Genomic DNA, 9,105 nt, shown 5'->3' on the forward strand with positions numbered 1-9,105 from the left:
AAGGAAGATGCTCAGCTTAAGATCAAATAGGAGCAAATAAAAAAAGTTACTCCCATAGATTATATAAATCAGAGAACTAAATATCATTACTTCTCTTTTAATTTTCTTATTTTAATTGAGACTAAATACACGTAAAATTTACCATCTAACCATTTTTAAGTCTACATTTTAGTAGTGTTAAGTACATTCACATTGTCGCATTAATCATTACTTCTTGAATACCTTTTCTCAAATCTCTTAAAGTCAGGAGATGTGAGTGGAGAATTCAAGGATTCAAGCAGACAGCCTCGACGCCTAATAAACGTAATCTGAAGGTATGTTGCTTGTTGGGAAGAAACCCCATATAGTAAAAAATGAGTTTGCAGTGAGAAGGTGAAAACTGACTTCTTGCCTTCAGGATTCTCTCCTTTCTTCTCTCCCCATCACAACCAAGTATTTGGAACATGTGCACACACACAAAGAAAATGGTTTTATGCTTTACAGAAAGGAGAAAGAAACTAGAAGACAGCTGTGAGGCACTGAGATCTGTTAAAGAGACAAAGGAAGCCGAATTAGAAATGCTAAAGAAGAACACACGTATGGTTGATGAAATCTGTGGACAAAGAAAGTGGGTCACAGAACAGTAAGCTATTCATGTGTTGATTGTTACCAATACTGTTGTATTAGTGAATGTGTAGACCAATGTAGAGAATTATAATTTTTTTTAGAACATTTATCACCGTATTTTTGCCATATTCAGTCAGTACAGAATTGTTTCTCCTTTCTGCCTTGATTTTTGTAATCTGCATCTTCCTTTCCATTCTAACTGGTTGTCAGAGATTCTTATTTGTAATTACTTTAAGATTGGACGGCGTACAGGTACCAGCTTTAATCACTTCATTATCTGGAACCCTCTGGGTTCATTTACATTGTACTCTAGGTTTCAATCCCATCATATTGTCCTGACCTTCCATATGTCTATCATTTCCTATTAAATTCTAGACATTGGGTAGATAATATTTAGAGAAAAATTGAGGCCTTGTCTGATGTCATCCTGCTGCAGAAAAGATGGGTGTTTACATGTGGCAGGTGATCAGGGACGCCAGCAGTACTGAATCCTATTAATCCAGTTAGTGACTGAGACCACTCACTGCAGGCTTAGTCCCTCCTAAGGCCAGTGTGTTTTCTGTCTGCCTTTATTCTCAGTGTAAGTCTCCTGGGACCCAGCTAAGGCCCGCAGGATTTTCTAGGTGACCTTCGCTGACTGACCATGAAAATGCAGCTCAGCTGCCTTTGCATCTCAGAAGTCTCCTCTGGGATTAGTTGATGAACCTTGTGGAAAGTGGCCCCAAATGCCAGGCTGACCTTAATCCTGGGCATCCTTCTTCTCCATCTTGCCCTGAGTTTCTTTACTGGCTTGTTAGCAATCTGGTGCATTCTATCATGAATTTCATATTTTGGCCAATGTTTCCTATTGTTGCCAGGGGGAGATGAGGGACTTCAGACCCACTCATCCATGTTCAAAGGCAAAACTTTTCTTATATTCCCACAAGTGCCAGGTTTGTGTTCTCCCTGCCCAGGGCTGGGGTAGGGTGGCTCTGTCCTCACTGGCATCTTGTTTGCATTAAACTATGAGATGTTTTATGGTGGTGATAGTGCCCTACTTCTCTCTATATCCCCATCACCTTACAATGCACCCACTATGTTCCAGCCAGTCCAGAAAGCATTTGCTGAAAGATTGGCTGCGTGGCCAGAAACAAATGTGAGAACTTTGTCTCTTTAGTGTTTTCGCCCCTGTTTCCTAGAGCTCTTTAATTTTGTGTGTGATCCCTAGCAAATCCAATGTCAAGTTGAGAATCTTTTGAATCAGAACCTTGAACAAAGTAGTTTGAAGGCAGCACAACACATCTGCCTTAAGCCATTGCCCTTTGCAGCCTTCACTGTCAATGAAATCAAGGTACTTGTTAATGAAATCAATCTACCTGTTATTGATATCCTCAATTTGAAAGTTTTTCATTTTCAGGAGATACCCTGAATATGGGGCGATTCAGATAATTTTTCCTTCAGCATGGTTTCCATTCTCCTCAACTAGGATCTTTGAAGTAGGTGGCAGGAGTTCCATTCTTGAACAGTAGAAGTGTCTAGTAGTTAATTGTCCGATGTTATGACACCATGTCCAGCAAGGATCTATGGCTGTGTCATGGCCTCAGGTCTCTCCCTGAGAGAAATCAGACAAGTCATGAACCTCTGCTTCATCCTAATGTGCTTACTTGCGATGAGCTGAAAGAAAATGAGCTTGTGCTGTCCCAGTCCCAAGAGACTGAGCCTGGGAGGGCACATGGTGCGTCTCATATGTGCTTTTTCTATTTGTTTAGTTCATTTACTAATGACTAGGAACACAGAGCTGTGAAGAGAAGCTCAGAATTGCCAAAGACTTGCCAGCAGGATGGAGCTTGATTTTTCTTTGTGCTCTAATGGGGGGCTTAAATGCTTTCCTCTGATTATATTTGTCCATCTAGGCATTTGTGGGGTAGGATGGGAGGGGACATTTGAATCTTGCCCTTTGGATTTCTGGGAGGGGAGAAAGGCAGAATTTCACATGGGCTACGGATAATGCATATGTCTTTCCCCTCTTAGGAAGTTGAGAATGAAAGACCGTGAGCGGGTGGAAAAGGAGCAGCAGCTCTCAGCGGCAGAGAAGAGACTGAAACTGGCTGAGGAAGAAACGCAGAACTACAGGTGAGTTCAGCTCTTGAATACCAGTGGCTCGTAAAACCTTTGTTGGATTTTTTTTTTAACTTTTGTACAATGTTTAGACCCAATTCATACACCAATATAAGCAAATGTTCAGAAGACATTTATATAGAGATTTCACACAAGAAAGAAAAATGTTAAGTTTCACAAATGTCAAGTTAAAATATTAACTTAAAAAGTAGGGCCAGCCTGGTGCCGGGCAGTTGGGTGCGCGCTTCTGCTTCAAGTGCCCGGGTTCGCAGAGGTTCGATCCCAGGCGTGCATCAATGCACCGCTTGTCAGGCCGTGCTGTGGCAGTTTCCCACGGAAGGAGAGGGACTTGGTCACGGATGTTAGCCCAGGACCAATCTTCCTCAGCAAAAAGAGGAGAATCGGCATCGGATGTTAGCTGGGGTGATCTTCCTCACAAATAAATAAATAAATAAATAAATTTGCTAATAATTTCCTGATCCTCAATGTTGACCAGACTATGTCGAAATGTGGTTCACAATAATGTTCCTGGAGGAGGTAAAAACTGTTGTACATCTTAGGGAAGCAGTTTGGTGTCGGATGAATCACATCAGTAGATACGAGCATGCCATTTTAGAGACTCCAGTGTTGTAGCCCTGAGAAATATGATCAGGATGTAAGGAAAAGAAGCAGCGAGCTGTATGATGAAAGACGCCATTGCAGGATAAATTAGGAGATATTGAGAATAGGTGAGGGAATTATATCAACTCAGAAGCTGGCGGGCATTCGATAATAAGGAAACAATGTAGCAATAGCTTTGATCCTACTGTACTTTTATAATCATGTGAAGTGTGTCTTATAGGATTGATAATGTGTATAAGGGTACAGTTCAGACAATGGAAACATGGGAAGACTATTTAAAATCATCCTCAATATCGTGCTTTATCTGATGAAAGCAACTGTCACTCACAGGCACCAAATTGATCAAATGCGACAACAAGCGCAGCAAGCGGAGTTCACCTTCAGACACCAGGTAACCTGCATCTGCCCACAGTCCCGCCTCCTTCAGCACCCAATGCAGAGGGTCACAGCGGCCCTGGAAGCCCTCAGCATAGGGTTATGACGTGTTGGCTTTTTCAGATGGCTGTGTATGAGAAGAACGCCACGACAACTGGGTAAGTTTTGCTTTCTTTGGTTCGCTTTGTGCACACTCTGCCACAACTGAAGGTGGATGTGTTTTTCTGCCACAGATCAAGGCTCGGATTTGGGAGAGGGAGATAGCAGAGCAGAGCAGGGAAGCCGCCCACTTGAAACACAGGTATGGGATTTTGACGTACATTTTTTACAGGTGTTTTTGAGGTGTTAAGGCTAAGCTGTTTAGTGCCTAGTAAAGGACTTGGTGTTGTAATTTTATTGAAGTCCATTCTTTTCTACATTCAAGATTGGAGATAATGTCCAAAAAGAGGCTGCCTGAGGGATACAGGCTGCACAAACCAACGGCGGGAAGACCTGGGATGCAGAACCCTCCACAGAGAGGTAGGGAGCACATTGTGAAGTGCAGCCACTTAATTTCTGCTGCAAAACCACTCCATGTCCTACCTGTTCCTGTGGGGATCACCATGTTGCCTGGAACCAATCCCAAGCACGACCTAAAGACAACACGTTATCTCGAGGGGTGACAGGAAGATGTTTTCCTCAGGGGCCCCAGCCAGACTGGCTTTCTGGGCCTGCGCCCTGTGCCTGGTGGAGCCCATGCCCCGCCACTGACTGTGGACCCTCTCTGCCCCCAACACCCGCCTCGGGTGCTCTTGGATTGCTCTCAACTGGAGAGACGTGCCTGGGGGAAGTGGGTGCATGCTTCCTTCCCAACTTGAGTCAATGCTGAAGACTTGATTTTTCTTTGAGTTGAGAAATAAGTCATTTTTTCACTATTTTGGAGGTCCCTTTATTCTTCCTGTTTAACTTTTGCTTGTGGACTTTAGTATTCCATTCATAAATTAAATTTCTATGTAATTTTACTCCTGACATTATCAGTGTAACGCTACAGCTTTGCTGTTAAATCCCCATATCTTCCATTTTCTCATTACTATAATATTAGTCTAAGTCCATTTCTGTTCATAAATATTTATATAATGTCTGGTCACATGTGGAAGGCAGCTTATGTGTAGAGTGAGAGATTGAAAAGTCCACCTGCGGCCTGGAAGAAAAGGACCTGTGCTGTTCATGTTGAGGGTTGTTGCTATTATCGCATCTGAGGTTATTCTCATTTTAATTTTACTCTATGATGAAATGGTGATTTCCCTGATGTGTATTGGGAAACCCTGTTTCAGTGTTGATTTCCGCTAGTTGAGCCCGGACCTGACCACAGGTGGTTGATGAGTTATGAAAACCCTGAACCAGGGCCCTGTAGTGTCTTCCTCAAGGGTCAGGGACGGGTCTCCCTTCTCCTCGGGGGTCACCTGAGGTGTGTGGGGAGCCCTCTGCCATTGGTAAGGGCCCAGAAGTGGGAAAGAATGTCAGATGGTGGAGGAAGGCGCAGAGGGTTTGTTTTCCTTCCTCACAGTCTATGCAAGTCCGACTAAACCCCCATCCCTCCTCTCTGGCCTCTTTCAGATCCGGGACCTGTTTCTGCGGCTGTGAGGAGCAGCAGCTCCGGGGGCAAAGTAAGTGCTGTGGTCATTTTCAGTCGTAACCGTCTCTGGAAACGTTGACGTGTGTGTGCAGCAGGCTCTCTTGGCCTCATGTCCGGTTTGTGTGTTCCGTGGCACGTCTGCTGTGTCATTTCCTTCCCTGAAAGCACAGTCTTCTCCCAGGAGCCTTTGGGCTTCCCCACTCTCAGCTCTCATCTTTGGTGGCGCCTCCAGAAGCCTTCAGTGCTTCTGGGCTGAGGACTGCAGGGCTCTCACGGTGTGTTTCTGGAAGTAACACTTGGAGGGTTACTCTTAAGCCCACACTGAAGTCTCTGGCAGAGCCGACTCCTTCCTGAATTCCTTGGCGAGGATTGTTGTTGTTGTGGTTCCTTTGCTCCATTCCTGGTTTGGGTTTGGTGAGGAGCCTATTGGGAACGTCTGCCATCATCCTCATGGGAGAGGAACAGGAGAGGCCGTCCCTCCAACTTCATGTTGGGTGCTTCGCAAGCATTTGGAATGTTCTTGGATCCAGCCGATGTCACAGTTCCTCAGGGTCCCCTCTCTATGGGTCATTGTGCTCTCCAGGATCCCTCCAGTGGTAGCCTAGGTCAGAATAGTCTGAATGATCACAAATGGCCTATTTGCAGTAGGGAAATGGGAACGGGCACCAAAGGAGTGAAGAGTGTACATCAGAACTGCGCTGCAGGACCTATTCTCGCCAGAGGCCATCACTAGTGTTGACATGAGGGTGGTCCTGTGGTGTCCGTGGTGCCGTTAGAGCCAGGACGCTCCTCATCCCCTGTCACGGGTTTTACGGCTGGAATCAAAACACGCCTGTGTTCATTCTGTCCTTTAGAATCCCTCCTCACGCTTCCGCTTGGACACAATTAGTCCGCGCCTCACGGTGGGCTTAGAAACCTGTCTTCCCTGTGGGTGACGATAGATAGAGCTGAGCCTAACCGAAGTCCTGTCGGTCACACCGCTCCCCTCAGAAAACGCAGGCCCCGGGGTGCCCAGCGCCCCAGAGGTCCTGGTGGCCGTGGGCAGACCCCGAAGCGGAGGAGAAGACCCTTTGTCGGGAGGGAAGCTGAGGCGGGGACGGGCAGGGCAGGGGCCTGCAGGCAGAGCTTCTCCCCAGGAGCAGCTCGGCTTCCAGAGGTGGGGAGCGGGCTTTTCCATCCCTCTCGGGCGCTCTCTTCTGAATAGAGAGCCAACAAGGTTCTGTGGTGCTGGGGGTGGTGAGGAGGGTGGAGGCCGGTCCTGGACCGAGATGCCGGTCTGCCTGGAGTCGGCTCCTTTCTCAGTCTGGTGTTGCCTCCTCCGGTCCTCTAGGACAGGACCCTTGCTCTTGTGCTACGCCGACACGGGCGGTGACGTGTGGGTGACAGTGGTTCATCCCTGCGTGGTGTTTGTTCCTACCCAAGCTGGCGCTGCCCCCGTGGGAGAGGTAGAGCGGTCTGGCATGGATGCTGCTCTCCTGGCACCTGGGGGCGGGAGGGTGCCAAGTGCTTCCCGGCTTCACTGGGTTTCAGCTTTGGTTGGTGCTGGCGCTGTGTCTGCCACATCCACCTGACTTTAAACTTGTTCTGCAGGTCAATGTTGAGGCAAGAGGGCCTCCTTCTTTGCAGCACCACCCTGCACAACCAACCCTGTGGGCTCTGGGCCACATCTGTCTCCCTCCATCCTGGAGGCCTCTAGGCCCTCACCCACTGCCTCCACGTGTCCCACTCGGTAAGATGATCTGAAGAGTATGAGTTGACTGTAAAGCATATTCATCTCTTTTCCTATGGAGTTTTTGGAGGAAAGGTAGATATGTTACTGAGGGCTTTGCAATGCAAGGGTAAACCTGGCTGAGGACATTGTAACGTTCCTCAAGTTTCTCAGGACATACGTACAATGGGCCGTGAATTGCCCCATCCTGAGCTGGGCAGCAGGTGTCTCATAGAGAAGGAAAGAGGCTGTCTACAGAAAGGCAGAAAGAACAGTTCTGCAGATGCACATTGTACACAGACCATGTGCCGGGCTCTGTGGGGGATGAGGCGCACCCCTAACTTCAGGGGCTTAAGGTGTCCTATAGCAGAGGGAGATTTCCATTCAAGATCCTGTGATCACGTAATGGAAGCAGCAGTGAAGGGACCCAGAGAACAAAAGAGGGCGACGTGAATCTCACCAGAGTGAAGCGGGAGGTTGTGAAGAGAAGAAAGAGTTGAGGAGGTGCCCAGCGGGGGTGGGTTGGGTTCCTTAGATGGAGCTGAAAGGCCATTCCCAGCCGGGCAAGCAGCTCGAGCAGGGAGTGTGAAGGCAGTGCGAGGTCCACGCAGAGCTGCTGCGTGTTTTCAAATCACACAGTGTGGGCAATGCAATTATCCTCATCAAAATGTTGCTGTTGCCCTAAAGCCCTTAGTTCATAATCGAAATCAAGATTCTTGTTTCCCTTGGATTTCTGGAAAATTCTGGATCTGTACAATGGAAAATCTCTGGAGGTTTGGAAATGTAACTTGGCTCTTTGAGGATCCTTTGTCTGCCTGAGTTTATTGTGCCCCAGTGAGACTAAATGTGAAGACAGGGTCTAGATCAGCAGAGCAGAGGCCTTGGCCTTCAGTACGAGCCAGACTCTTCCTGGTATATTCAAGGTTGATCAGGAGCCGCCCCTGCTGGGACCCCTCTCACCACATCCCTGCATCCTCTAGTCACCACCCCTGACTGTCAGCTTTGCATCTCCCAAACTTACCACACAGTATCCTGATTCTTGGCCTGTGTACCTGCTGTCTCAGCTCCTAATACCAACTCTCAGTGGGGGCGTACTCAGAGCCCTTCAGCCCTGTTGTGTGTGTAAGGGGGTGATACTGGATTCTGAGGTCATTGTGAGGAAGACGAGATTAAGTACATAATGAAAGTGTCTGCAAAATGGCTGGGACATGTTGCAGTTTAATGAAAATATCACCACACAGAAGATTATCAGAAGATAGTCATTGAGGTACATTCCATTAAACTGAGGGTGTAAGAGCTTCAGGCCTAGAGATTCACAATCCCTGTTTCAAAAGATAAGGAAAAGACTCCTGCTTTTTTCTATTGAAATTCGGATCCCACCAGTTAAAGATGGAAAAGATAATTTTGAGAATGTGAGTTCAGAGATCTATACCTGAGACCTGAAGACAATTATTTTCCATTCACTATAAACACACAGATGCAGCCGCACACTAAAGTGTTCATCAGAAGCCAGAGATAATGCTATAGAAGACAAATGTAGATAGGAAGAATAGCCTATCATTGAAATAACCCCAAATCTCTTTGCCTTTACAGGACACTCATTTTGGAAGGAGGACACTGAGCGGTGATAAACTGGCTGTGGCAAATTATTATGGTTTTTCCTGCCCAATCCTGCCCCCTCCACTTTTATCTTTCCTGTTGTCACCCTAATACACTCTTTACAGTTCTAACTCAGTATCAGCGTCCTGCTTTGGAGGACCATCCAACTCACCCCAGGGAGTGTATACAGTGTGATTCTTGTACACACAGTTCAAAAACAGGCAGAAACCACGGGGATGGGGCAGAAGCAAGGTTATTCCTTGGGGTACTCTTGACTGCAAGGGCCTGAGAGATCCTTCTCGGGTGGTGGGCAACATCCTGCCACATCTAGATCTGGCCGTGGTATATGTTTATTCAGTCAATAAATACTCAGCACATGGTGCCTGCCAGTCCCAGTGTGGTGTCTGGTGATCAGAGAGACAGCTCTCTTTCCCCAGGAAGTGGCCAATTTCTGATGGTGGCGAATAGACAAGGGGCCAGGAGT

At 47.1% G+C, this 9,105-nt stretch overlaps 2 long non-coding RNA genes across 3 annotated transcripts; both read left to right on the forward strand.

Moving 5' to 3' along the window:
- The first annotated feature begins 394 nt into the window (after positions 1-394).
- On the forward strand, positions 395-3,840 carry LOC147913584 (uncharacterized). Of its 2 annotated transcripts, XR_015548540.1 has the most exons (4): positions 395-622; positions 2,617-2,718; positions 3,655-3,715; positions 3,823-3,840. It is a non-coding gene; the product is annotated as an uncharacterized LOC147913584 (long non-coding RNA). The 2 variants fall into 2 exon arrangements; XR_015548539.1 differs by lacking the exon at positions 3,823-3,840 and having other exon boundaries at positions 3,655-3,809.
- A 97-nt stretch (positions 3,841-3,937) lies between these two features.
- On the forward strand, positions 3,938-5,357 carry LOC147913585 (uncharacterized). The gene is made up of 3 exons (XR_015548541.1): positions 3,938-4,000; positions 4,124-4,218; positions 5,296-5,357. It is a non-coding gene; the product is annotated as an uncharacterized LOC147913585 (long non-coding RNA).
- Positions 5,358-9,105: the final 3,748 nt, after the last annotated feature.

Source organism: Ceratotherium simum, chromosome 26, assembly GCF_057802395.1.
Source record: "Ceratotherium simum simum isolate JZ-2026a chromosome 26, ASM5780239v1, whole genome shotgun sequence".
NCBI lineage: Eukaryota > Metazoa > Chordata > Mammalia > Perissodactyla > Rhinocerotidae > Ceratotherium > Ceratotherium simum.